Raw genomic sequence first — 25,418 nt, forward strand, 5'->3', positions numbered from 1 at the left:
GTCATCCCAGGAGGCTGGGCTGCAGGATAGAAGAGGGATGCGTCGCCATGGCTACGTAAAGATGAAACATTTTTTTTTATTTTAAGTGCAGTTTTCCACAGCGGACATTGCGGCCGAAAAACTGCACCACAATTTGGAGCATTTTTTCATCCGGATCTCCCTGCGGTGACCAGGGCAGATACGCTGTGTGCTTTTACCCAGTGTATCCGCCCTGTGTGAACATAGCCTTAACCTTTGAAGATCGCTCTCTATCATCACAATTGGATGAAAAATTACTCTGTGTAAATAGACCTGTATTTTAGAGGGCTTTTACTGAAATAGCAGTAATGAAGGGGAGTTTTATGTGAGGCTGGGTTCACACTGCGTTTTAGTGGCGTTTTTAACATGCGTTTTATTTAATGAATGAGTTTATTTACAAAAAAAAAAATGCACAGTGTGAACCCAGCCTTATTACATGTCTGACTGTCTGGGTACATAATGATTAATCCTTGACTCACCACCAGCTAATTACGCCTTACCTGCCCAGGTGAAACCATAACGTCATTCTAGGGCGGGGCTCACATAAAATGCATCTAGGCGGCCGTCTGCCTCCTATAGGCTTAACTTCATTTGAATGACATGAGTCAAATCCAATCGTATTTCAACCTGTGAACTTGTAACCAATGATATGTCCGTTAAGAAGAAGAGCGTACGCCTTAACCAATTAAATCTAGAATGGGCGGGAATTGTATGGAATTCAGAGAAATGATGGATGGATGTGTCGTCCAATAAGATTGAAAGAAGTTGCGGTAGGTGGGTGGGAACAAGATAGAGGCGGCTCCTCATTGGCTGGGAGGGGGGTGTCGCTGTCAGCTAGCGCTGTTCTCGGGTAGTTGTTGGTGCGCTGACGTCTGGGTGAGTCCGGAGTAGTGTGTGGATAGAGGCGCTTCTTCCAGCGACTTTCACCGCAGGGTAATAACCAGACCCGGCTTCCTTTATATACGCGGTGGCTTATTTCTTTGTGTGTCGGGTGCGGGGAGGGAGGTGACTCCGCTGTGTGCATTACCTGTGTGGGCGAGTTAAGGGGGGAGCGCGGGGCATTACAGCTTTTACTTTCTTCCTGTGTGTGGCCACTATATGGTTAATATACCAGTTGTCTGTAACCTGAGGGGCCTCACGCTTTTGTGGAACTACGACTCCCAGCATTCCCTGAAAGCGTGTCGTAGCCAGGGCATGCTGGGATTTGTAGTTCTCCTTTACCTGCAGCGCCACAAGTTGCTCTGATCACTGGCGTGCTGGGTTATATATATTAGTTGTAAACCATGCTCCCTTATAATGCATGGCCTCCACTTCTGCATATTCTTTATGGTAGATGTAGCAGAGCAAATTTGTCATTGAACTATTTGAAGCTGAATGGTTAATGGGTTGCCTGCAGTCCTGTGGTTCCTCAAGGACCCCCTGCCTCTGCTACATCTGTGTATGCTTTTTATAAATGCACTATGCCCTTTGCACACCCTTTGAATGTATGACCTTGAATATAAGCAGCAGAGCTGAGTTAGTCCTGTGCTGTGCTCTGAGAGTCCTTGGAGTTGGGATCAGGCAGTAGGTTAACCTGCAGTCCTATGTAAAACCATCAATGCAGTGTCTGACAAACTTGGCTCTGCTACCTCTGTAGTCTTCTTGCCTTGCTTTCTTTGTATGACCTCACTGTGGGCTGGGATTGCTCCTTACCTGTCCTCCCATTATTCCGGTATTGTTCCGCTGACATGTAGCGTGTTTTCTCTGGATACGTTGTATCTATGTGTTGTCTATAATATGACTGGCAGCAGTTTTATTATTACACTGGGCTCCTGACTGTCATAATATTGATTTTCATTCCCCATCCCGGAGGCGGTGTTGTCAATATTGGGTGTACGCTGCACCCCCCTCCGCTGTCAGCAATGCAGCGCATCCGCTTCTAGTGCTCTGAACTTTGTACATTGTGTTTGGGCAGGGCCTCCGCCCACGTACCCGCTGCCACCGAAGGGGAATATTCTGTAAAGTAACCAGCTTTTATTTGCTGATGGAGCAGGACAATGGCTGCCTGTGTGGGGGGAAATTCAGCCTTTGTCATCAGTCAGAGCAAGATTTAGGTTGCTGGAAGCCTCCGAGCAGTGTTTTGTGTGTGTGATGGATATATGTGTGTAAGCAAACCGGGGTGGGCATCCGACAAGGGGCAGAGGCAGGGGTCGAAGTGTGAAGATTGGGTTCTGGAATTGGTTAGCGAGATCCGGGTTGTTTAAAGTGGAAGACCCCCTATTCAGAATGCAGCCGATCCGGTGATCATCCAAATCCTGAGACCTGCCACACATAGCGCCCAATGAATGGGTGACCCATGTAATATATGGCTGCGTCAAGCCTTTCAGAGGCTCTTACTACCTGCTCTGACTAATAGGAGGTGGGATCCCAAGCTGAGGAAAACCCCCACAATCTGACCTCCATAGTGGGGCGCAACGTTTTGCCATGTACAGATGGTCCTCTGATGTTATCGAGTGTTTTAGAAACTTTTTGCAGAACAGAAAACGCATATTGCTTACAAATGGGGCGGAAATGTGCAGCTCGGTTAATGAGGTCATTAGATTTGCATTTTTATTTTCCTCCCCTCAAATGTGGAACTAATTGTCACCGTTGTGATGAGAATCTAGAAACTAGTTTGGCCGTCCTGTGGCGGTTTATGGCTTGCCGGTGGTGCGGGGGTTAACACCGCTGGGCTTTCCATATCTCATCCATGTGAGAAATTTCAGGGTTACTCCCCTGGTTTAGTCATGGGAAGGTTTTCTCACTACAAAGAGTTATCAGACAAGGGCTGGGCACCGGGGCGAGGCCGAGACGCTACCAGGTTATAGGAGGCTGAAGGCAGCTGGGCGTTGCTGGCGTGAGGAGGGTTTGTCCTGGGTGACTGGCCCGGAGTCTCACACACACTGCGTTACCTGGAAGGCGAAGGCGAGTAAACACTTTGACAAGAGTTTCTGTTGACACGTTGGAGGCGTCCGCCATGTTTTTCCATGGGGGGAGCCAAATGTTTCCTTCTCCTGCACAAGGACCAAACGCATCCTACGTAGTGAACCCTAAATACTGGCCTATATACAGGGCTCAAAGGGATTGTCCACTTTGTCATCGCTCAGCTTGTTTCCAATCTGACCAAAAGAAGGGTGTCCCAAGCATGGGGGTCCCCTTTATTAAAGTTCATATGTTCCAATAGTTTACATGGAATGGGCCTGTCCAAAGTGAACAATGCCTTAAACAGGGCAGATGACGTGATTCACTTCTATACCTGCTGTTAAATTATCGGTGGTCGTGTTGACTATGGGGAGGGGGGGGACAATGGGCCTTATTAAACATTTCTAATACTACAACTGTCCTTGTTGCCCATAGCAACCTGTCACCGCTCAGCTTACATTTCTTAAACTGCTCTGGAAAAATGAAAGCTGAGCTCTGATTGGTTGTTATGGGCAACACACCAGTTTTGATATGAGGCCCTATATAGTTTGTTTACATAAATATATAAACTGCCCCTAGCTCTAGGCGCGTCTCTACAGCTCCCCTTTAAGGCTAGCGGTCCATGGTGGCATTCGGTCATCCTCGAGCCGTTGCAGTACCGTGAATCACTTTTGATCTCCAGGTTTCCCTATGGGCGAAAAAGTTGCGCAACAATCGCAAAACTGAATTTTGTTGGAAAATTTAAGTTGTGCTGTACTTTACCGTGACCCGTGGGCAACCACATGTTTAGTACTAGACTTTTCCCCACCGGGCAATCTATTCCTCAGGGGGTGCATCATCCGTGCCATGACCCAGGTCAAAGTTTAGTTAGTTTTATACCGGTCATGTTGAAAATGTATCAACTGAGAATAGCAGCATGAATTGAAAAAACATGGCTAATCCTTCCAGTAACAGCGCCACTCTTGTCCATTGGCTGTGCCTGGTATTGCAGCTTGGCTTCAATACCAGATACACCCTATGGTCGAGGGGGACTTTTTTGCGCACTTTTCACACTTTTATATATACATAATGAAGCAAAAACAAGAACTGTAGGAAATGTGGGTGACGCGCTGTATTTAATGGCGGCCGTATTGGTTGCCACATGGCTTTCTCATTTCAGTACAACTGATCTTTCCCACCCCTAGTTTACGTGAGCGGCTACTGTAGCAGCAATGTTGGCGACCCGCGTGCTGTAAACCATATTGCTTCCTTATAGTTTTGCTGTTATTAGCCGGCAGTCCGTATACTCGCAACCTCCAGTTTTGGCGGCCGCGGCCTCCCCAGGCGGTTGCGGTTACATTTGCGCTGGCTATTTTTGGCGCGACCCTCCTGCCAGTTGGAATCTTTCTGTTTTGCTTTTCAAGCAAATGGAAATTCTTTTCCTGGCAGCTTCTGCTGCGTCTGAAATCTGATTTCATTGTGTTCGGCGGGATGCACTTCCTCGTTTTTTAACCCTTACCGTGCCCCAGCTCTGATATACCCTGTTCACATGCAAGGTACCTGGGCAAAGTGATCACATTGGCATCCAACCTATATTTTAGGGCACCAGTGAACCTTATCCTGGCTTTTATGGTGTTTTCTTTGGAAACTAGATGGGCATAAGATAAGTTTGCCCTCCTCCCCCCACCCCCTATTTATCTTGAGATTTATGGTACCAGGGTTAAAAGGCTAGAATGCTTTTGCTCGGCTTCTGTCAGCAGACGGACACAATGGCCGCGGCGTCCGCAAGAAGTTGCCACCGGATATTTTGGCCATAACCCTGTGTAAGAATTTCCTTTCTTCGTAGTCATTGTTGTGCAGATCCTAAAATACTTTACTGTATGAAGGTCCCAATAATGTCCGTCCAGAGAGACCATGTTGCTGTGGAGTCAGTGCCATTTAATGGGGTAGGGCAACTTGGGGGTTTTTTTATTTATTTATTTTTCCCCCAAATTGAAGTATATAAGCACCCCCCAACATTCACACCCGTATAGGTGACAAGCAACGCTAGGTGATGTACCTGTATAGGACAAATTCTAGAATAACCATGTGATACACCTTCAACAAGGCTGCACAAATCCCCCAAAAATCAGGTGGACTGTGCTGCTAGTCATGTCTATGGAAGTTCTGCCTGGCCCATGACGGGCGGTCATGTGGCGGGCCGGTCTTGGAGAAGGGGCCATCTTTGTTTAAACCGACCTACTGAAATATTCTATAGTAAGTGGGAGCCCCCAGGTGCGTATAGGACAACAATTAGTCGGAATAGATCAGGGGGGCATTAAAGGGGTTCTCCGCTTTTATACCATGATGTATCCAATTCAAGATCTTTGCGTTTTAATCGACATAACATGTGATGACTTGATTTTGTGTTGTCATTTTCTGCTCCAGTCACGTCCAAGTTTCCCTAGAACCACCAAATGTTTGTCGTGATCTGAAGTCATTGAGCGGCTGTGGAGTCACCGCAGGCCCAGGGCCGCCATTACCTGTATTTGCGCTTTAGAGGTCTTTTGGATGTTTTTGTTGCTCGTGGCCCCTGCGGCTGTATAAAGACTGCACCCATTGCTCACATTGTTTTGGTTTCTTGTAATCTGCAGGGGGAGGCAGGCGGCCCCCACATCAACCTGTTTTCAGTCTACAGTCACATTCCTCACATTCTGACAGCAGGGGCCCGGCCTCCCTTTACCCTCCAGTGTCAACAAGCAAAACTGCCCGGCCCGTCGTGGAGCTGGCGTCTCACCACTGATCTGGGTATAGGGTGATAGTATTATGCCGGAAGCTATCAGCTGATGATCCTGATCCGGCTAGAGATTCCAAAAATGTGCCCCCAATCAGTCTCTCTTGATTTTTTTGGGGGAATGATAGGGGGTACGCAGTAAGGGCTCATTCAGACTACCTTGACTCTCGTCTGTGTACGGTGCGTTAAAATCACTCACCGCACACGGACCTATGCAATTCAATGGGGCCATTCACGTGTTTTTTTTTTTTTGTTTTTTTTGTTTTTTTTTTCTTACCTGTCTGTGTTTCACGCAACAAATAAATTAAAAAGCAGAGAAATAATTTAAAAATAAATGAAGTGCTTGCACGGACGTAAAAAACACATGCCGCACACTGATGCCAATACGTTACGCACGAGAATAAGAAATGGAGGAAAAGCGGCGCATTTTTTACGCGTGCATATCTGACACGCTCGTCTGAATGTAGCCTAAGATGTCTGTATTGATAGGAATCTGATCGTTCCTGTGTGTTTCACTGTTCGTATATTTTCTCGTCCGCCACCTGATTAGAAGCGTTCTCTACAACGGCGGAGAGTTAGAAACTTACGTTATTCTGAACCAATCACTTTAAAGATAATCGTTCAGTCTATGGTATTAAAGGGGACATTCAGAGTTTTTCAACTCTCTAATGTATCCGTTCTTCGCTTGCTGTCAGTGAATGGTAATTTCTGTTTAGAGGCGGAAACCATGTCGAAGGGACACCCACGCATCGGCTCATTACAAAAAGAGCTCTAGGGCTGTGTTCACACGCCACAATATCGTGTTTTCGATGTGATCTTGCAGAAGCAAAACACAAATTGACTCCGCCTGATCCATTAGAACGAGTCCTACACCGGTCAGTTGGGTATTATCATTCAGCCTTATTCACTGATGGCGAGCGGAGATCTTTAAAATGGTGGTTGAAAAGAACACAAACCTGAACTCCTCATTTATACTAGGATTAAAGGTGGCTTTTGGGCGATCACTGGCCATCGCAGTTACCGGTCAACTACGGCATCACTGCTCTGGCCATGGTAGGATTGGCACCAGTGGCATTGGAATTTAAGAGAAATCAGAAACCCCCTTTTAATTAGAGGGGTTGTAGGATAAGATTTGTTTGACTAGCTTTATTGTTCCTGTATTTTGTGCAGCATTGGTTGTGACTAGTGGCGAGGAAGCAATGGTGCTGCTTTCTAGTGCCTGACAAATTGTCTTTGAAATTGCTCTTATTGACCGCTGGTCGTAACTGGCGTCCGTACATGGCACGCGGGCTGATGTTTATGGATTTTTTTATTTTTTTTATTCCGCTGTCTTCTCCTACTTGTATTTTTAAGCTTCTCTAGCTACAATTAATAGATTTTGGGAGGTGGCTGGTTCTCCGCGTAAATGATGGGAAAACTGCACATCCATCAGAATCCTGTAAACGCGTCTAACCAGAGCGACCACATTTTCAAGCTTGTTTCGAGTGAGTAAAGCCGACGGCAAGTCTGTATGTAACATGTATAATATGCTACAGCTGTGTCAGTGTACTAAAATATGGCGCAAAACGATGGAAAAACTAAGGCCAATTGTGTTTTTACATAAACTCCATTTAGGAATGAAAAGTTACAAAACTTTCCTGGGACGTTGGGTGATATGTCCGCCATTAAAGGGGAGTATTCTCTTTATTAGGGCATATGGACATCATAGAGGGAGGGGTGCACTGCTCTTAACCCCCCTCTATGACCCGGCCTGTAAACTCTTTTCATGGTCAGTTATTTGATCGGCCGGCACGTAATGCTTTATTTCCCCTGCAGCGGTCAGACACTGCTTCCCCTAACGAGAACAGCTGATCTGCGGCGATCAAATGATCGGTAGGCCAGCTTCTACTTAAATAGGGGTTGTCGCCGTAAGAAAACCCCTTTAACTTAAAGACCTACTTTTCAAGACTCCCGAATAACAAACCTGCCTAGTTAGTATGTTTTGCCTTTTGACTCCTATTTACTGGGGATTTGAGTTTGGGGGGGGGGGGGGGCAGTGCTATATAATGAAGTATTTTGGGTGTTACCGATGACCACAAAATGACTTTGACATAGTAAAGTTTCTGACAGCCTCGGTCATGTCTCTCCCCCCTCGCACATATATTAGTGAATAATGTATAATTCGCTCAGTACAAGTGACCTGTACAATAAGGCGCGATCATTGCTGCTGCCCTCTGTGTACCGCCGGCCTGTTCAGGATTACATAATGCGCTTACTAGCTGTGTATAAGAAGTTGTTGTCAGATGTATTGTGTGCTAATGGTTTGGGATTGGTATAAAGGTCTAGCAGGGGCTCTCCATCTCGATGAGCGCAGAAAGCAAAACCAGCGTCCAATTAAATAGTCCTGCCATGCTGAAGTCTAGTTCTCCGGCAGATCCAAGAGGCCATTATCCAGATTTATGTGCATTTTGCTGCTGGGGGGAGTTGTTCTAGCGTGTCTGTGTTGAATACTTGCTTGATATTTTAGTGCTGAGCTAGTGCTTGTTTGCAGGGTCTACATTTCTCTTCCTGGCATAGTCCAGACTAACACAGTGAGTGCCACCTTGAATAAAAATCTGCTCTGTGTGGTACCCTGTGTACTGTGGCTTTAACGGGGTCCCAGCTCATTTTGGCTCAACCTCACTTTTTTCAATTGACTGTACTGGCCACAGCAAATATTAGCATTGTTGTGGAGAAGCCCAAGGTCCTTTAGAGCTTGGTTGGCTGTTGTGGTGGCCCATTTTGCTTTTTTGCTATGCACACCCCTTAGAGTGAGTGCGTCTGTTTTTACCAGTCTGAACATGACCATCTTAGGAATTATTAGGCCTTGCATGAGAATGTTTGTAGCTTTTGGAAGGTACTGGTACTCCTTGTGGAGATCCAGCTGGTGTAGGTCGTCTTACAAACAATGCTTCCTGGGAGAACTATGCAAATTAGCTCTCCTCCAGAAGGCGGAAAGCTGTCTCTAGCACCACCTATAGGTAGCTGCACTGTAAGTCCGTCTGACCCATTAGAGAGCCTTGAAACACTGCTAGGGATATCAGCCATCAATGTTTTTGGTTTGATGGATATTTCCTAATTGTGTTTAAAGACACTTTAAAGGGTCAGACAGGGTAGCGTTCTCATATAGGTGGAACTAGAGACGATTTTCTTGGCTTGTAGGGGTCTGTTTTGACATTTTTCCTCCAGCTGCCAAAATGGAAGGGCTCAGTTGGGAACCCTAAAATGCTAATCTACCATTTTGTTCAGTTTGTGAACTGAAGCTCCAGAATGTTGTGGGACGATGGGGACCCTTGGGCATCAGGTCTAGGTCAGTAGGCAAGGAATGCTGCTCCTCCTAGTCAGGACACTGGTATGTTTTTTCTTTTGGTCAAGGGGCTTGTATTTAGAATTGGGAATGCCCCGAGCCACTCGTCAGTTTAATGATTTATGATTCAAGGATGAAGTGGACACCTGAAGAACCAAACCCTTAGGCCCCATGCACATGACCGTAAATCTCCGCAATTAAGGACCCGCCCAGTTCTATTGGCTGCGTACACCTTTCCGTATCACTACGGATAGGTGTCCGTGCCGTAGAACTGTGCTTGGGATCATGGAGCATGTCCTACTTTTCGTTTTTTATGGGCAGTGCGCCCATACTTTGTATGGGAGAACGGCCCGAATATGTGGGCTTGACAACAGCTTTGTGTAGACGTAGCCAATAGTAATGGTGCTGAATGATTCCGATACAGAGGTTAGAAGATGCCTGGGCACCTGTAAAATAAAAGGGGGTTTTTTTTCTGGTAGAGAAGGGCTAGCCTTGTAAATCTGGCCATACATATAAGATGGCGGTTAGCTGAACACTCGTTTGCTAGATTCCCGTTTTCCCTTAAAGAGGCTCTGTCACCAGATTTTGCAACCCCTATCTGCTATTGCAGCAGATAGGCGCTGCAATGTAGATTACAGTAACGTTTTTATTTTTAAAAAACGAGCATTTTTGGCCAAGTTATGACCATTTTTGTATTTATGCAAATGAGGCTTGCAAAAGTCCAAGTGGGTGTTTAAAAGTCCAAGTCCTACAGATGATTCTGCAGCAGCATCGGCGTTTGCAGGTAAGTCGATGTAGCTACTTACCTACAAATGCTGATGCTGCTGCAGAATCAACTGAAGCCTCTGGTGCCGGTGTCCTCGCTCGTCTGACACGATGCAGGACCTGTGAGTGACGTCACAGCGTGATCTCTCGAACACGCTGTCTGCACTGCCAGAAGCTGGGCGTTCTGAAGAGAAGTGGATGATACTTCTCGTCAGAACGCCCAGCTAGTAAAAGTATTAAAAACGCCCCGATGTACGCACCTAATACACGCCCAGTTGGACTTTTACTTTTAAACACACCCACTTGGACTTTTGCAAGCCTCATTTGCATAAATACAAAAATGGTCATAACTTGGCCAAAAATGCTCGTTTTTTTTAAAATAAAAACGTTACTGTAATCTACATTGCAGCGCCGATCTGCTGCAATAGCAGATAGGGGCTGCAAAATCTGGTGACAGAGCCTCTTTAAAGCCCCTTGAAAACTAGTGCTGATGGTCTATCGGCGCTCGCTTGCTACTTTTGAGCAATGATCAGTTATGTATGGGAACGAGCAATCGTTACTACAGGGAGATGAGCTGTCGAATGGTGACCGTTTTATTGGCCAAACAAGACAATCGGCCGTCGAGTGCTAGTTCACCCGATTATTGGCCCATGTAAAAGGGCCCTTAGACAATTTTCATGACCCTAAACCCCCCCTCCCCCCCCCGTGGTTCTACTTAACCAAACTTTCTATAGAACCCTATAGTAGGAGGTCTGGGTCTTGCAGCCCTATTACGACCCAGAGGGCTCACTTGTACTTGGGAGATCCTGCGGCGTTGTGTTGACATTATATAGGGCTTCTCCGTCTATAGTTACAACAGTAGGTTCCTGGTCCTCTTTGAATTCGTAATATTTTTTTGTAAGATGCATTATTTGCTTTTATTCAGTAAACGGGTTTCTCCAGGACCAGAAAGCTCAAACACCATTTTTATTGTCCCAGGGACACAGGGCATGGAACGATTCATTAACCCCTTCTCTCCCACAGGATTCGTCAACAGATTGGACCCATCACTCTAATTAAAATATCTTGCAACCGCATGGGTACAATTTAGACTCTCTCTCTCGGTTTATACCCAAACATCTGTAGCTTGGCATCTGTTCTAGCCGCACTCCGCTGCCTTAATCTCTTGCAGCAGGGAAGGTGGTGATTGCACCGTAATTGCTGTTCAGTGGGATGGAAGAATGGCTCGTGTGACCTTATGAGACCTGAGTGTACACATGACTTTATAGGAAATTACAATAACCCCCTACAGATTGTATAGAAGAAGGTTTACTTGATAAAGCGGTATCCCTGACCAATAATACAAAGCGGAAAGATGGTGCTGCTCATAGCGGCCGGTGTAGACTTTGTCTTTTTAGCTGGATAGACTTCTCATACGTTATGGGTTTTCTCCCACTGGAGAACACGGTGCCTGGCACACTGTAAAAAAAAAAAACACCTATAAGGAATCTGTATGTCACTGTATAGGGTTCATGTGAATAGACCCTTAAAGGAGTTGTCCATGATTAGAATAATGCTTTTTATTTGGTATTGCAGATTATCCCCGTTGACTTAAATGGATAAGAGCTGCAATACCAGAAACCACCTCTGTTCAAGTGCGGCGCTGTTTCTGGGGGGGGGGGGGGGAATCAGACCTAATTCTTCTGCTGGTTGTTTTTGTCCAGAGCAGATTTTCACCACTCGTTATCATCGCTGTGCCTTTTTTCAGAGTTGTTAGACGCTGACTGAAGATGTGTATCTGAAACTCTATTTTTATTTTTCTTCCCCAGCACCAAGTTACAAAATTTACTCTCCAGAACAGGGTACCAGTGACACTTTTTACAGGGGTTTTCCCCATCAGAGACATTTATGACATATCCACAGGATATGTCAGATGCGGGTCCTTCCTCTGGGACCAGCACCTATCTCTAGAACAGGGCCCTCTAAACCCCGTTCTACCTTTTTACTGCTCACTCTACCGCCCCAGCCACTTCCTGGTTATATGGTCGTGAGTTACAGAAACGGCGTATCTCGCTGAGCTAAACTGTTTCTGTAACTACCATAGTAGTGAATGGCAGTTACGGAAGCAGAGTAGCATGCGAGCTACGTGGTTTCCGTAGCTACTATTCAGCTCTATGGGATTTAGGAAACGGCGTAGCTCAGTGAGCTACACTATTTTTTTCATGGTCTGACATAACACTATTTAGCTGCAACACAGCGCGGTAGAATGGGGTTTAGGGAGCCCCGTTCTAGAGAAAGGTGCTGGTCCTTGAGGTGGGACCCGCACCTATCTGACATTTGACATCCTGTGGCTGTCATAAATGTCTCATGGGAAAACCCATTTTAGGGCCTACTTACATCTGCGTTGGAGGGTCTGTTAGGGGTCTCCTTCACAGATCTGTTCCAAAATACCAGAAACCATAGCGCACCATGACGGAAATCCGACAGAACCCATTAAAGTCATTGTGTACTGTTGGGCGCCGATGGTGTCAGTCTTGCAACAGAGTCAGCGTTTCCGTTTTTTTTTCTTGATCTGACGTAGCACGGAAATGTGAAATGGCCCTGACTCTTCTGGCTGCTTCCATACACTCTGGGCCCCCATTGTCTGGACTAATATAGCGAGTGATCGATGTGGGTGCCATAAGGAGCATGGAAATCCAGCCAGGGCATCCTCTTTGTGGCACGTTGGTAATCCATGGTTGGAGTATATCCAGTCACATTAGGGAGTCCGTTAGTTTCCCTTTAATCTTATGAACTGTATAATATAACCAGAGCAGTAGACTAGGTCAATGGATCTGAAGTGGTCACCTTAGAGATGGTGAGTGCAACTCCACTTGGGTGGGTCATCTGCCCCCTATCAGGGAATTAAAGAGCCAGTCCCATGTGAAACCCATGGAGTGGTCAAATTTTACCTTTCAGACAGAGGAGAGATCCACCATATATATTCGAGGAACATCAACACCGGTCGTATAATTCCCATGGCGTGTCTCTTTAAGTCTGGCTAGATCTACATTTTATTCGCTGCTTTTCTGCCTTGAAATGAAACCTATCAAGAAGAATAAGTTGATTCCTAAAAGCCTGGAGGCAGCAAGCCGCCCCAATTCTGTAGGATTCACGCCGAGCAACACAATGCATTTGTAGAGTCAGTTCTCGGCTTCATACAATGCCTTATCTAAAGGATACAGGGAATTTCTCTGCGTATTCTGAGTCATCCTGTTCTTGCTTCGTTTTTCTCATTGTCTTAGGACAAAAAAGCCCCAGAGCTTGCTCAACCACATAGACAATGGTAGCCCTGCACGTTGACCCGTGCCTTCCCCGCTGCTTTTTATAGCCAAATAATTGCTATGAAATCTCAATGCCGACTTTTAACCGTAACCGGGGCTCTTGTGTGTATGATTTCATGTAAAGATAGATCCATTGGACTGTAATACATGAGTTTTATAAGCAAGTCGATGGGGTTAGAATTCCACGAACTCAGTATTTTAGTGCTCATTGACTTCTACCTTCATGTTTTGAGTTTAAAATGTTGTAATTACCTCCCAGGACTGGGTCTAGTGACATCATCTCAACTGGCACTTGACTGAATGTAAGGCTTCGTTCACATCTGCGCTAGGGTCCCGTTCCGTCGGAACGGGACCCTGACTGACACAAACGGAAACCAAAGGTTTAATTTCAATGGTGATGGATCCGGTGCCAATGGCTTCCATTTGTCTCAGTTGTGTAGGGGTTCCGTCGTTTTGACGGAATCCGTAGCGTAGTCGTCTTCGACTGCTGAGTCAGTAAAACAGAAGATAATCTTCTCCACTGGCAGACACAGATAATGGTCCACCACTGGGCCTCCATATTTGCAGGAATTAAAGGGGGTCCTATTTTCAGTCCACTCATACCAGTATTTTGTTGTGCTCTTCAATAGTTAATTATGTTGCACTTAACTAGAAATCAATTGCATTCAGGAATGGACAAAATACCATCGACTTTAGGAGCCAGGCTAGATTTAGATGTGATTTGTGACTGACCATGAGATCTTCTTTTTAGATCCCTTTGATTGTCAGCTACCTGGCTCTAAGAATTCTTAAAGGGGTAGTGCATATGCCCTATTAGTTCTCCTGTTCGGGCAGACTCAAGCCATCCGTGTATTAGATGAATGGCAATTCTTCTTAATGGCTGCCATGTAATACAAAATTTCTCCTGCAGTGGCCACTGCAGGAAAACTGCCTGGCTGGCCGCGGCTTCCAATAGAAAAATCAGCTGTCTGGTGCGGTACCAAGTTGTCTTTGTTAGTACAACCACTTTATGTTCAATGGTTCATTACGGCTCTGCTGCTATTGCCTATAGCACGGCGAGTGAACCAATGTGGCAAAAATATGCCAGCCGGGGACATGTGAGCTAGGTAAATATTTGCTTTTGTTCTATAGTCTTTGATGTTCTAAAACTATTGAGGATGGAAGTTGTAGATAATTATTTGTATATACTCACATGGTCAACATGCTCTTCCTGATGTATATGAGTTAAGGGTTTTACACAGGACAATTATCCGGCAGACGAGCATTAGGGGGTGCTGCAGTTAAACTGCTACCAGATTCCACTATACAGTATAGCTGATTTCTAAGTGTCTTCGCAGCGGGGCACCCTGTGATCACCTTCTTGTCTGGGGACCTTTCTAAGGCTCTGTTTTGTACCACCTTTTGTAGTTTTCAACAGTCCTCACTTCATGTTGCTCTCTTCTTCCCGTCAAATATGACCGAACTGCCAGCGGAGGCTCCAAGCAAAGTCTGACGAGTGTGCGCTCAGCCTAAGGCTACGTTCACACGAGCTTATCAGATTCCCGCACACACAAAAAACAAACCGTGTAACTCTGGTCTATGTGTGTTGCGGTATTCATCACTGTGCTTTGCGAGTGGCATGCGGTGTTCACACACTCGCAAAGCACATCATTTATATATTTTTCAATTGAATTGATGCACAAATCACATACCGCACACTGATCATCCGTGTGCGGTGCTTGGTTTTCGTACACCCATTGACTTCAATGGGCGCGTAGGTGCGTGAAAACGCAGCAATATAGGACATGCAGTGAGTTTCACGCAACAGACTCTCGCTGCATGAAAACTCCTGCATGTGTGAACGGACCCATTGAAATCAACGGGTCCGTGTGCTGCGCGTGATTTCCATGCCAAGCACACAGTGTTATTCACGCTCGTCTGAATGAGCTCTAACAAAGATTGTCCGAAGTGGCCAACCCCTTTATGGATACTTTATTGAATTCCGTAAATAGCATAAATTGGGGCAAATGAATGTAAATGCCCAGTCTGTCACCCCCACCGCCCCTTTCTTGCATGGACCTAAAATGACAAAATACCTTGCTCCTATGAGCTAAATGAGAATTTTCTGGCACCACACACAACGGTAGAGGTATAAAATTCCTTCGGTGTCTACTCCGCCGTCTATATGGTTCTAGGTCTGTCAGGTTTTTGTCTACACAATGGAAAGGTAACGCCGCTGTTTGTCTTCGGCTTAGCCCTTGTTGACGATGAGCGTGTGATAATTCGTAAGCGACACCTTGCTGGAGTTGACTCTCTCAGACCATACTTGTAAATGCGCTTTTTCTGCTCCTCTAGAAACTTGGAGTTCTGAAATCTCACCTTTTTAGGCTTTATTCACACGAGCGTGTGCGTTTTTTGCAAAAGTTCCGTGTGGCATGAGTATTCGGTGCGTGCCTTCGTGATTTCCGCGCATATGGCAGCGTGATGACACTCTGGTTTTATTTTTACAAACATAAAAGCAGGAGGTGCTTTTCTTTTTTTCATTCACTTATTTTACTACAGTAGCGCGCGGCTCCCGGAAGTGCTTCCGTGTGCCTAGTGTGATTTTCACGCACCCATTGTCTTCAATGGGTGAGTGATGCGCGAAAAACGGGCAAGTATAGGACATGTCATGAGTTTTACGCAGCGCACGTACGCTGCGTGAAAATTACGGACTGTCTGAACGGCCCCATTCACTAACATAGGTCCGTGCGATGCGCGTAATACACGTTCGTGTGAATAAGGCCTTAGGCCGGATTCACACGAGCGTGTTCAGTCCGTGATCTACGGTCCGCAGGTCGGCCGCATTTCCCAGACTGAGCACCCTTCAGGGAGCCGGGCTCCTAGCATCGTCGTTATCTATGGCGCTAGGAGTCCCTGCCTCACTGCGGGAAAACTGTCACGTACTGAAAACATGATTACAGTACGGGACAGTAGTTCCACACAGAGGCAGGGACTCCTAGCGCCATAGATAACGATGATGCTAGGAGTCCGGCTCCCTGCAGGGTGCTCAGTCTGGGAAATGCGGCCGACCTGCGGACTGTATATCACGACTGAACACGCTCGTGTGAATCCGGCCTTAACCTACACACCATGATGTCAGATGTTCTATGTTTATAGGACTTGGTGAATGCGATAATTTAGTGTATCGACAGTCCAACCTTTTAGCCTCCCATATACCATAGATGAATAACTGACAATTTCGCCCATTTCGGATCTCCTGACTCTCCCCTGACGGCCGTTGTCAGGGGAAAGAAGGATCGAGCACGTTTATTTCAATATGCCCGATCCGTGGGTCTGGCAGCAGGTTGTTCACCTACCCATTGAAATAAACTTGCATGTTGATGGTAGAGTTGGGAGGAATAGCTGTCCGCTATTTAAGGTATATGTCCACCTTTTTAAGTTGCGTGATCAGAACCGTTGAATGGAGGCTGGGGAGAAGAAAACCTTCAACCAAGACTGATACCCGCTCAGGACAGGTCATAGAGAAGAACAAACACCCAAACCGGACGTCCTGGAGAAACCAATCACTCTTATCATAGGGCCCCATTACGTTGTAGCTCATTGCCTAGAAAGAGAATTTATGATGTCTTATTTAGAAGCGGGGTTGACCTTGTCCAAGAGTGGGACCTCCTAAACGTCAGTATCTGAGGGTACTTAGATCTTTTAGCGAAAATCGTAGGATTTAAAGCCTCGTAGCTTTTCATTGTACCAAGTCTTTGCTGCAAAACAATGTCACTTCCTGCCCTTCTCAGGAAGGATCGTTCTCATTTCCATCTGCCTCTCCACGGGAACTTTATCCTATTTTAGTTAACTCTAAAAATCCCAAAACGTACCCTTGACCCACCAACAAAATGAAGACCAATTCTGCTAGGAATAAATCTCGTGTGATCGAGGACATGCGTATCATAGAGGCAGACCATGCGGCCCTTGGAGATAGGGTACCGGCCCTGGTTGGTTCCATGCCCTCCGCTACGAACTGGTGGGATCTTATGCAGAACTACCAAACAAGGGGATAAAAAGCGCCCTTTTGTCCTGGGTGGTAAAAATCCACACCATAATGGGGTCCCATATAGATATATTCTCTTTTACGTACACCACTTTGTGTGATCCTACAGGTCACATCTACAATGAGGCCTTCATTCAGCTGGTATCTTGGTTTCGATATGTTGTCGGGTATGATCATCAACCTTTGGACTTTAGTTTGAAATCACTGTAGATATGAACTAGAACGGCTGAAGATATGGATTACCAAACCGTACGTCCTGAAGAGCTTAGCCATCCTATGTTACGGTGCCACATGGTTATAAGCAAACTTAAAAGGGAACACCTCTCCAAAAACATATGTCTTTTATTACTTTTAGTATATCCTTGGTCTTCCCATGTGGCTATTTTACATGTTGATTAGGATTTCTTGAGAACCACCATCTTTATACATTACTTTCCTTTTATAGTAACAGCATCTTCACTGGCAGTGTGACAACCCAAAGACCGGTAGATGTTGTCACGTGACTGAACGTAATGATCTTTTATGACGCTCTGACCTGTCCGAGAAGAGGAATTACTACACACGAGTCATTAGAAAACGGACCACTGCTAGTTTTTTTTTTTGGTCCATTCTCTGGTGAATCTTGTCGGAGTGTAAAATTAAGAGATTTGTCCTTGTTTATCGTTACTTTTCTTGTTGCCCATAGCAACAGATCCCCTGTGCGCTTTTTTATTTTGCAGCAGAGCGCTTACCCCGCCCCCTTAGCATTGATTGACGGGCAGATACACAGCAGCTAGCGGTCAATCACTGTGGGGAACCGGGGGGGGGGGGCAGCGCTCTCAGGAAAACACCGAACTCATAACTATAGGTCCTGTGTATTCTCTGATCGCTATTATTAGAACGGCACGATCCTCCCTTCTAAGATTATGTTCACACTATTTTCAACCGTTTTTTATGCAAGCGTTTTTTGCGGACTTTTTTTTGAGTGTTTCTTCTTTTAACACAATGAAAAACTGCTCAAGAAGTGACATGCACTTTTTACAGGGCGTTTTTTTTACGTGCAGTTTAAAAAAAAAAAACAGCCCGTGGGAACGGAACGCCATTTTTCCCAATAAAATCAAAGGGCAGATGTTTGGAGGCATTCAGCCCCCGTATTTTTTTCAGCCGTTTTTCGGGGCGTAAACGGCTGAAAATAGGCCGTGTGAACATACCCTAATAGCTGGAAAGATTTGCCCCAGATCTCGCCACTGTTTTGACTATTCTGAAAGAAACAGTGACTTTTGACCTTTGGGGGCATCAACTGTTCCCAAAGATCCATGACATTACTAAGTGCTGACCCTTTCATAGACCTATGAGAATTGCCTTGAGGGTGGGCTTAGGAGTGCTCTATTAGGCCTTATTCAGACGGCTGCGTTCAGTCTGATATACGGACCGTGTGTCGGCTGTATTTTCTGGACCGACCACAGTTTAGGGAGTCTGGTTCTAGCATCAGTTATCTCTGTCCCGTACTGTTAACATGTTTTCAGTATGCGTTCGTTCCTGCAGAGACAGGGACTCCTAGCATCCTAGATAACTACGATGCTAGTCCGGCTCCCTGAACTGTGTTTGGTCCAGAAAATACGGCCGACAGTCTGTATATCACGGACCGAATGCAGCTGTCTGAATAAGGCCGTATCTTACCTTTTCCTTCTGTTTCTGAATGGGCAGACTCTTCCTTGAGTGATGTTTGCCCTGACTTTGTAGTTTCTTCCAGCTATGCACCCCATAGTGCCGCGTCTCCCCACTTCTGCTCCTCCTCCCCTCTCTCAGCATGCAGTTACATAACTATTTGCAGCTGCATCCCCCCTCCCTGTCTTTTGCTTATTAGACTTTTTATTTTTATTTTTTTATGGACTGAGAAAACTACAAGATGCCATGTGACAGTTGTACAGCTATCGAATGATTCCAACTGATGGAATTCTATTGAGACAATCTATAGATGCTCCAAATGGGGTCACTTGTTATCGGCCGGATTGTTGGTCTAATCGGTGTTTCTAGGCTTGTCTTTATCACTGTATAAGCTGCTGTGCTACCTTAAGAAGGCAAAGAAAGCTTGATCCAGGTCAATCACGCCCGATCCCTCCAGATCGCGGTCTATAACTGACTGATTTAACACTTCAACTTTTTCGAGCTGCAATGAATTCTGTGGGTTAAATTGCAGATTTTTTTCTTTTCTAGGACTATTGTGGAGGTTGTTAAAGAACATGTCCAGGATAATAGCGTCTCTTCTCCCACCATGCCCTGCAGAGGAGCTCATTCTGTTCCCATTAAGCAGATAATTGTAACAAGCAGCAGTGAGTAGAGGCAGTCCGGGCCTGTTAATCAGAATTAGCTTGACATCTTTGGGGTTTTCAGAATTCCAGCTCATGTCTAGGCTGTCACATATCTGCAGTTACTGGAGCTGTCAGCGGTGCTGGGGGACTTGCTTCTTTACAGAGCTGATAACTCATCAACTGCTCAAGTTGAGAAGACCAATTTGTCTTTTAGCACACTGGTGGGGGTTGGGATTGTTCGGGGAAAAAAAATGATGATGAATCCAGGACCTAGAGTCAAATCTATGAGCTTAGTGTAAAAGTGCGCGCACTGAATGGCCGCAGGATTTATGGCTCTTGAGTAGATTTTTGTTGTTCGGTTTTTTTAGACCCTTTTCAGAGCTATCGAAGGTGCAAAAATTGTGTAAAAACACATTCTCACGCCGCTTTTTTGGCTAATTTTGCTTAGGAAATCCCCCCCCCCCCCCTATGTGCCCACCTAGTGGAACTCGAGAAAAATGATGATAAAACGGTTAAAGAATTAAGGGCAGATTTACGCACAGCCTAAAAATTTCGTTGTTCATCTGGGCTAAAAATCCTTGCAGATTGTATCGGATATATCTGCAGTTTCACTTCTTAGGCCTCATGCACACGACCGTAGTGGTGTGCACGGGCCGTGACTGGTGGCTCGGATGGCCGCGGAGTCACCTGCGGCCGCATGCAAATCGCGGGCCGTGTGCATTAGTTTCAACGAGCCTGGACCGCAGGATGCGACCGTAATAAGACATGTTCGTTCTCTTTGCGGCCCAGTCTCCTAGGCTATGCATGGACCGTGGAAACCACAGTCGTGTGCATTGGCCCATTGAAATGAATGGGGTGCAATTCACCTGCAGATTTTTTGATGAATTGTGGCCGCAAAAATAAGTTTGTGTGCGTGCGGCCTTACATGGCACCGAATGAAATCCGTGTTGGCCATCCGCAGCGTTTCCGCAACAGAGTGCATCCTGTTGCTGTGGAAATGCGACAGTTTTGCATTTGTTGCATATCCCCCCCCCACCCCACTCGATGGGCAGCCGGTCCGTGGAATAAATTGACATGCTGCAGATTTAAAACTCCACACCACAGGTCATCTTCTACAGTGTGTGGAGGAAATTTGTTAACTTCATCCGCTTTGCTACTCCTATAATTTGCTGCGGTTTTTTCGCTTGGTATGAACTCCCCCTTAAGGGGGTCTTCCCAGAATCAAAAATGATCAACTGTCCACCAGAATAGTGGGGGACCCAGTGATCAGACCATGCTCACCGATCATGAGATTGAGGGTCCATTGCACCCCCGCAGTGAGGAGGGGCGGTTGAGCATGCACCTGCCGCTCCATTCAATGTCTGAGAATGAGTGAAATAGCTGGGCGCTGTATTACTCGTTCGGTCATTCCAATAGACATTGACTAGAGTGGCAGCGTGCGTGCTCACCCTCCTCCCGTTCCATTCAGTGTCCTCCTCCACTGTGGTCGAGCCATCATTCTTTGTCTTTTTAATGGCCATGCATCATCTGTGTCTCACTTAGTTTCAGCAGAGATCAATTCAGTTTAATGTCCTCTCCAGGGAGTAGCATCTCGCCTTCTATGTGGGAACTTTCACTCACCAGGCTACAGCGTCAGAATGAAGCCGTCACCAAGGAATGTTATAGGGAGACTTTGAGTCGACAAGTCCATTCATGTAGAACCAGGGACATCACTGAAGCCATATTAGTAGTTGTATTTAAAATTATTTGTAGGCCACCATATGGGACAATGTTGCACAAATTTTCTGTTCCCTTTTTCCGACATATGTGGGGTTGGAGATATGGCAAGATTTGGTCCATACCATGGTAGGATTTATTTTTTTCCATCGCTCTGGATCCATTGTAAGGTTTTTCCATTGTTAAGATGAGCAGCAGTCCTTCAACAGACCCCTCAAGTGCCTGTCCCACCAACTGACTCTACAGTTTTGTGTCCTACCTGAAGGAGTCCACCTGAACGTACACCCAGAAAGAAGACGTCTATCCTCGCCAAGTCAATCTTTCCAGAGAAACAGATTTTTTAATGTAATACAACCCGACGTCCGTCCTAGACCTAGCCGCATGTACCACGATGCCAGTCTCTGAATTGGTGTGGTTGGTGTTCTCCTTTTTTTAGATATTGGTTATGCGTCCACTATACAAAAATTGCATCTTGTGGTGTAGGAGAGCTCCTTCATGGTCCACTCAATGCCCCGCAGTAACGTCATAAGTAATTTTTTATTTTTTTTGGAGGCATTGAACAACCGGGTTAAAGAATCTAGTTGGTGTTTCTAGTATTTTCCATATTTTTTCTTTCTATTTTAGTGTCGCTTAATGTTTGAGTATTGTGAGCTATACAGTCTTTACAGTAAGGTGCGGCACGCATTTTATATCTCCTAATACATTGTGATTCTCCTTACAATTAGCGGGGACATTACTGAATTACTAATTGTTTATCTGACCTGACAGATGTCAGTGTGGTTTAAAAAATGGCTTCATAATGTCTGTCGTCCTCCGAGCACATTCTTGTCAGACCAAGGTACTTGACAGTGCGGTAACACATGTACACAACACGCGTGCCGTGTGGACGCCGGCCACTAAATAATTGATGCTGCCATTTGTTGGCTTTAATTCAGGGGGGAATAGCGATACTTTTGGACTAAGCCAGACTTCTCCCCTCTGACTGTCTTGGTCTCCCGCCTCCCGATGGGAAGCGAATGTGTCACTTGGTGCATTATTTAGCAGTGTGGCAGAGCATGCCCGGCAGTGCATTATAATGTGCTTGACAGGCAGCCCCAGTTTTAGCGTGGCGGGGGGGAGAGGCATCAGAGCCCGGCATGCTCTGTTGTGGGCTGACAGCACGGACGGGTAGTCGAATATCGCTGGGCGCACAATTTCGTACCACAATGCCAGTCTCTGAAGACCATGGTGTACAGCGCAAGTGTCGGCCAAGTGTGAATGTGCAGCTTGTGGTTTGTTTTCTAATCGCTGTTAAAGGAATTTATGATTAATGAGATCTGTAGGAACTTGTTGATGCCCCCACCAGTCCTGATAACGCAGCATTCCTGGCTTGTGTCATAGTTACAGGGTGAGGGAGGGTTGGAAAATGGCTGCATCAGTTCCCTCTGCCTTATGTCAGCCCTTCCTTTTGGAATGTTGTCTTTTAATGCTCAGTAAATAGAATGCAAGGGACACAGTGTAGACTGGCACTGGGAAATACGAGCCTCTGCGTAACCATACGGATTGATTGGCTTTGGAAAGCTGGGTGACGGTGGTGGTGGTTCTTCAGCATCTTTCCCTAGAGCACCACTCGGGCATTATATTTCCAGATCATATTTTTCCATGCATTATTAATGAACCTGGTGTGAATCCTGGAACGCGCCATCTCTTGTTCTGCCAGCTGGAATCGTCCAGGTGGCAATTATGATTGTGGTACACAGATAAGCGACCCTCAAATTCCTGGCATCAAGTGGGCACTTCTTGTTTCCCGTGTACTGGCGGCATGCCTGCTTTTCCCAGACTAACAAAAAAACCTTGCAGCGGCTCATTGAAGTAACATTGTGTTGACACACTTCACATTGTGTGACTGATCAGTGTATTGAGTGGCCCTTTGTCCGCCGGTCCCGGATCAGTGTATTGAGTGGCCCTTTGTCCGCCGGTCCCGTGGGGCATCGGAGATAAGCTGGGAAAAAGACCTGCAACTGCGCACTCCATCCCTTCCCTGCCTCTCGTTTTCTAGGTAAACCAGCTTGGCTTGTTCTCCCCCACCCTGTAACTCCAGAGGAAGCCCTGAGCAGGGACTCGGTGACAGGCTGACATTCCAGATCGGGGCGTGCCGCCCTCTGACGAGCAGCTGGCTTTGTCTCTGCTTGTTTATTGTCTTCGTTGTTTTTTATTTTTTCCCGCACCCCCCCCCCCCTTTTTTTAAAAAGGCGTCTCCAACCCCCCCCCCCCAGTCTTCTCTACTTTGGCCTAAGAATTATTTGAGCTTCCTCGCTGTAAGTTTTTATATTTATCTCTCTTGTAGTATGGGGGTCATTCTTCTGAAGACCATCTTGAAACAATTGGCATTATAGCAAGTTGTACCAGTCACGCCAGGACATTTGTTTTTCAGGTGTTGAGTGGTGGGGGGGGGGGGGGGGTCACTTGGTCATTTCTGCTTGTCCTAGTCTTGTTCCTCTGTAGAGTTCACGGTTACGTTAATAATAATCTCCTTCAGTTCGTCATTACTTTCCTTCATCTCCAGCCCTATATTTTTCTACCTTCTCCCCCGAACGTGAGAATATCTGCATTAATGTGGCCATCAAGTTTTCAGCTTCCTAGATTTGGGTTTTTCCTCTGCCTATGTCACGTATAGGATATGCAGCTTGTGACCCCAAAAGATTAGATTCTAATTTATAACATTTCCATGTGCTGGGCACCAGAGGGAGCAATTCCCAAAATTGCAGCATGGTCAATGTGGTAAAGTAACCTCATTGATTTATGCTACAAATTTGGGGTGGACACACTCTCTCTCGTGTCCTCACACAATCCCCCTGGCTAGTGCCAGGAGAAGGAAAGGTTTGAATGTCTTCAAACCTTCTACACACTGTGCTGCCATTTTCTGAGCGACTGCACAGTGTAGGAGGATTAGATACAGGGCTCAGCAGACAGTATCACACGAACATACACGAATATAATACACACCTCACATACACGAACGTAAATTACCTGCCTCCGCTGGTCTACGCTCCTATTCCTTGCGCCTGAACATATGGCCGGAAGACGCCGCCGGAAGTAGTCATCTGACTGTCTGGCACCGGCTTCTGGTCCACATGAAAATGGCGCCGGATTTCGCTCTGCGAACAAGCTTCGTTTTGGTCTGTGTGGGAGCGGCGCATGCGCCGTTCCCACACAGACGGCATACGCTGCAGTGAATGGAACGGCTCCCGTTAGCATTCTCTATGGGGCTGTATGTGCCATATTCCATATCTGTATGTGTCGTTAATCGACACATACAGAGATGGAAAAAAAAAATGGCAGCCCCCATAGAGAAGTAAAAGTAAGAACAAAGTAAAAAGTAGAACATGGGAACACAAATAAAATTTGTTAATATCATATTAAAAGCAATATGAGAAAAAATAAAATTCATGACACCTTCCCTTTTAAGCTTTGTAAAGTTGGCCAAACGTGATGAGACACATGGTCATTGAGGAGTTGCACTATGGCTACATTCACATGAATGTGGCGAACCTCATCCGAGGTGCACCCGTGCGGGACGCATTATAACGCATCCCACGAAGACTAGAGTCTATGGAGGGGCACGTGAAGCCCAAAATTAGATGTTCTATTTTTCACGTACCCTGACCACGCTCTGTTGAAACAACGGTCGTGTGAACGGCCCCATTGAAATAAATGAGTCCATGGGATGGCCGTTGTTTTTAACAGTTGTGATACACGCTCGTCTGAGACATTAGAGGCACGGGCTTAGTCTTCCAGTCTTTCTATCCGAAGATACTTTCTCATCGGCAGAACAGGGTTCAGTCATTTCCTTTAGGCCTTATTCACACGAACGTGTGCGTTTTGCGAGCATTGCTGTTCCGTGTGTCATCTGTTGGCTGCGTGATTTTCGCACATATGACATCCTTATGACACGCGGTTTTGATGTTTAGAAAAAAAATGATGGAAGTGCTTTTATTTTTTCCTTCATTTCTTTATATACTGTTGCGCGACACACGGAAGTGCTGCGTGTGATTTTCACCCACCCATTGACTTCAATGAGTGCGTGATGCGCGAAAAACGCCCAAGTATAGGACATGTCCGCTGCGTAAAACTCACGACACACACTGCGTGAAAGTCAGACTATCTGAACGGCCCCATTCACTAACATAGGTCCGTGCGTTAAACACGTTCGTCTGAATAAGGCCTTACTATGAGAGCCCTTGAACCTTTTTTTATCTTCCCACGTATGGCCAAAAAATGACGCCATGTTAGAAGTAACTTT

At 46.0% G+C, this 25,418-nt stretch overlaps 1 protein-coding gene across 2 annotated transcripts in view; it reads left to right on the forward strand.

The window, feature by feature from the left end:
* The first annotated feature begins 844 nt into the window (after positions 1 to 844).
* The window catches only part of JUP (junction plakoglobin), a 43,641-nt gene continuing 19,067 nt past the window's right edge, over positions 845 to 25,418 (forward strand). The window contains exon 1 of one of the 2 annotated variants that reach the window (XM_075846935.1): positions 845 to 951. The gene's annotated coding sequence lies outside the window, so the exon portion shown is untranslated. The remainder of the gene's footprint in view (positions 952 to 25,418) is intronic. The other variant, XM_075846936.1, reaches the window with a different exon arrangement.

The sequence above is a fragment of the Rhinoderma darwinii genome, chromosome 13 (assembly GCF_050947455.1).
Source record: "Rhinoderma darwinii isolate aRhiDar2 chromosome 13, aRhiDar2.hap1, whole genome shotgun sequence".
Lineage (NCBI taxonomy): Eukaryota > Metazoa > Chordata > Amphibia > Anura > Rhinodermatidae > Rhinoderma > Rhinoderma darwinii.